Source organism: Anolis carolinensis, unplaced genomic scaffold (genome assembly GCF_035594765.1).
Source record: "Anolis carolinensis isolate JA03-04 unplaced genomic scaffold, rAnoCar3.1.pri scaffold_13, whole genome shotgun sequence".
In the NCBI taxonomy this organism is placed as follows: Eukaryota; Metazoa; Chordata; class Lepidosauria; order Squamata; family Dactyloidae; genus Anolis; species Anolis carolinensis.
The window spans coordinates 13,931,304-13,935,883 of NW_026943824.1; the positions used below are offsets into that span (position 1 = coordinate 13,931,304).

Genomic DNA, 4,580 nt, shown 5'->3' on the forward strand with positions numbered 1-4,580 from the left:
ATCCTATTGCTGCCAGTTGAAGGCTAAGCTCCGCCCACTTGGTCTCCTAGCAACCCACTCACCCAGGGGACAGGCAGAGTTAGACCTCACTTAGGCCTCTTCCACACTGCCTATAAAATACAGATTATCAGATTTTAACTGGATTATATGGCAGTGTAGACTCAAGGCCCTTCCACACAGCTATATAACCCATTTATAATCTTATATTATCTGCTTTAACTGGATTATCTGGACTCCACACCTTTACCCTTTACCTTAACTACCACCAATTCCCCAATACTTTATTTCCATACCACCATACTTCGCCATAGCAACGCGTGGCCGGACACAGCTAGTATTATATATAATCTGATCTGTATTTTATCGACAGTGTGGAAGAGGCCTAAGTGAGGCCTAACTCTGCCTGTCCCCTGGGTGAGTGGGTTGCTAGGAGACCAAGCAGGCGGAGCTTAGCCTTCTAACTGGCAGCAATTGGATAAAAACAATTATTCCTCTCCCTCTAATTAGGACTTTATTTTTCTTTTCTTTTTGTTGTATCAACCTAGAGCCGTGGATGATGGGTTGTGTTGTCAATTTTCGAGGTAGTGGGTGTTCAGTTTTGTTGTTTTGGCGGTCGCCAGGATTCCATCACTCTTTTATATATATAGATAATAATATATATGTGCAGGGCAGTGCTCTTGCTCAGAGATTCCTCCCCTTTGCTTTGAAAACTGGAGAAAGGGCAACTTAGGTTTCCCCAGGTGTTTGGAAAGGGTGGAACTTGTGAAAACCATAAAGGAGGACTGTAGCTGCCATTATAGTGTGGTTAGAGCTGCTGGGAGTTGTAGTCCAACCTCAATATATTGCAGAATTGCAAGCCCTTTGCTCTGGCCCATTGTGGCTATTAGGCATGTCCGATCGATGAAAAAAATGTTTCAATTCTTGTTTCTAAAGTAGAAACTTTAGAAAGCTGGCACTTCGATATAGAAAGTATTTCCGTTTTTTTTTCACCCAAAAATTTCGGATATTTCCGAAAATTCGTAATGATTCTAAATGTTTCTAAATTGGTGGACGCGCATGTGCAATCGCCAAAAAAAAAAAAAAGGAACCGGGGGGGGGGCTTTTACAGAGCTCTCCCGCCCTCATTTCTTGAGCTATCTTCATCAACCCTAGCCCCCACCTTTGCGTCCATCGTGGAAGCTTCTGATTGGCTGGGGAGCGGCAGCCATGTTAGGCTGCGCTAAGCTCCCATTCAAGGTAGGTTTCAGAAACAATTTTTTAAAAAAAAAAATATTTTAAAAAATATATTTAAAAAAATTTTGGGGGAAAAAATTAACGAAACATTAAGAGACAATTAGAGAATGGACCAACAATTGTTTGAATTACATTGCTGGTTGCGCTGTGAGACAATGTCTCGGAATGCGTATCAAAAAGCGAGAACAATCCGAAATAATTCCGATATACGATTCAAAACGATTTTTTGGACATGTCTAGTAGCTATAGCAGATTGACGCTTCCAGCATCCTCTACCATCAGGCTAATGGGGCTGACAGTCCTAATAATACAGTTACATGGTGTCCATTTCTTGCATTCCCCTGCTTTGGAAACGGGGCAAGCAAGCACTGCAAGAAACAGGAACCAAGTAGCTCTATTATTTGACTGCCTTTTGCTGGACTGGCTGTGAAAAGACACCCTAATAAGGTGAACCGAAGCGGAGGCGGTGGACAGAGGCTGTAAATCATACATTTGTGACTAATGGAAGTCCTGGATACAGATACACGCATACACACGCAGGCAAGTATGTGCCATCCGCGTCTCTGAGCCTGAGAAACCGCAGGCATTGCTGCTGAGAAAAGCTGCTTTTAAAGGACTACAAATCATCCATCCCTTTTTTTTCAGGATTGCATATCCCTTCATTAATAAATAATAATAATAATATAATAATAAAACGTTATTTATTATTATCAGGGGACTCAGGGCGGTTTCCAACATTTTTTATTTCCAACATTTCCAACATTCTCACCCGAAGGGACTCAGGGCGGCTTACACCATTTGATGAGGACACATAGTTAAAAACATAGCAATATATAAAATCCATTAAGAACAATTAAATACAATATAAAAATATAAGACACCCACTGTGCCCGGCCACACGTTGCTGTGGCGAAATATGGTGTTATGGGAAATAAATTATTGAGGAATTGGTGGTAGTTATGGTAAAGGGTAAAAGTTTTCCCCTGACATTAAGTCCATTATAAATGGGTTATATAGCTGTGTGGAAAGGCCTTGAGTCTACAATGCCATATAATCCAGTTTAAATCAGATAATCTGTATTTTATAGGCAATGTGGAAGAGGCCTAAGTGAGGCCTAACTCTGCCTGTCCCCTGGGCTGAGTGGATTGCTAGGAGACCAAGTGGGCGGAGCTTAACCTTCTAACTGGCAGCAATTGGATAAAAACAATTATTCCTCTCCCTTTAATTAGGACTTTATTTTTCTTTTCTTTTTGTTGTATGAACGTAGAGGCATGGATGAGGGGTTGTGCTGCCAAGTTTAGTGTTTCTGGGATGTGTAGTTTTGTTGTTTTGTCCTAGGCTGAAATTTCATTACCCTTTTATATATATATAGATATGGTGAAATCCATTCATATGTTTATATGTGTAAGTACTTAGGTATTTATTTGAAATATTAATATCCTGCAGCATGTTGTCAGATCTCATCTTAAAAGAAAATCAAATAGAATATTGAAAAACAAACAGTGTCACAAGAAGAATTAGTGGCATATTTACAACTGATAACATCTGCTTGAGTTTGTTACAGCCAATAGGGTTTTCAAAATACATACAGTAGAGTCTCACTTATCCAAGCTAAACGGGCCGGCAGAAGTTTGGATAAGCGAATATCTTGGATAATAAGGAGGGATTAAGGAAAAGCCTATTAAACATCAAATGAGGTTATGATTTTACAAATTAAGCACCAAAACATCATGTTTTATAACAAATTTGACAGAAAAAGCAGTTCAATACGCAGTAATGTTATGTTGTAATTACTGTATTTACGAATTTAGCACCAAAATATCATGACATATTGAAAATATTGACTACAAAAATGCTTGGATAAGGGAGTCTTGGATAAGTGAGACTCTACTGTAATAATAATAATAATAATAATAATAATAATAATAATAATAATAATAATAATAATAATAATATCCCACAATGATGATGATAATGATGATGATGATCATCATCATCATTTAATTACTTATTATTGACTGCAAAAATTGCTTGGATAATCCAGAAGCTTGGATAAGGGAGTCTTGGATAAGTGAGACTCTACTATAATAATAATAATAATAATAATAATAATAATAATAATAATAATAATAATAACATCCCACAATGATGATGATGATGATAATCATAATCATCATTTAATTACTTATTATTGACTGCTAAAATTGCTTGGATAATCCAGAAGCTTGGATAAGCGAGGCTTGGATAAGTGAGACTCTACTGTAGTAACAATACTCCATTGTCCCCATTTGCGGCATGTCGACTCTCAGGATCCCTGGATTCATTTGGTTAGTCCCATAAATCCTTGCATTATTGGTGGACTACAAATCCCAAGGCGTCTTAATGCAACTAAACTGTTATGGGAGCTATTTGGCAGAGAAAGCTAAAGGCCTAATAAAACTGCATCTTCTAGAAGCCACGGCAATTAAAGAGGTGTCAAACTGGATTAATTTTACAATGTAGATGCCTCAGCCCAAGAGCCTTTGCTCCAGATAAGACCCTTGCAAATGCACGATGCTTGTCGGTTTCTTTTCCTCAAGTAAAAGAGTCGAAAACTCATTTTGAAAATCTGTTTGGTCTGAAATGTCGAAGGAAATTCCGGCGAAGGGAATGCAACCCCGCTGCAGGATTTTTGGGGGGATCGCCATGGCAACGAGCATCTCCCCGCAGAGTCGGACTTCGGAGGGATGCCCGGCTCTTCCCTGAAGAGTAAAATGGCATCGCAATTGGTTGCCAAAGAGCATCTGTATTTCCACTGTGAGCGTGACAGTGTTGTATATCATGTGCTAGGCTTCCTTTCCGAACCATCTCACCCTCTGCTTCTTGCCAGCTTCTCAAACCCTTCAGGCCCTTCCAAATTCCTTCACTTCACCCCCAATGTCAGCCTTGCAAAACGCCTTTCGGCCAAGGCTTAGAAATGCAAAAAGGAAAAAAAAATATTGCAAAAATTAGAAAAAACAAACCCAGCAATGCTTTTTTTTTTTTTTTGGGGTGGGTAAACAGTTTATTAATGAAATGTTACATAACAAAACAGCAAATTATCGCAGATATAGTCAGATAACAATCATTTTGAAATGTACATGCATATCTACATTAGTCAATCAGCCTGTTAATTCTAACACAGTACATATTATTATCTGTTACTCAAAACATATAGAATTGCTCTTTCTACATGTTATCCACTATTTTCAATCTAGGTTTCTACTCATTTTTAAAAGAAATTAAATATAAGAGTTCACCCTAACATTCAAACAAAGACATACAACGTATTAGGCATGTCTGATCGATGAAAAAAATGTTTCAATCTC

At 38.3% G+C, this 4,580-nt stretch overlaps 1 protein-coding gene across 1 annotated transcript in view; it reads left to right on the forward strand.

Annotated features, from left to right (window-relative positions):
• The window catches only part of aqp8 (aquaporin 8), a 51,066-nt gene extending 49,138 nt beyond the window's left edge, over positions 1 to 1,928 (forward strand). The window contains exon 7 of the mRNA XM_062964691.1: positions 1 to 1,928. This exon is cut by the window's left edge and continues 755 nt beyond it. The gene's annotated coding sequence lies outside the window, so the exon portion shown is untranslated.
• The last annotated feature ends 2,652 nt before the right edge of the window (positions 1,929 to 4,580 follow it).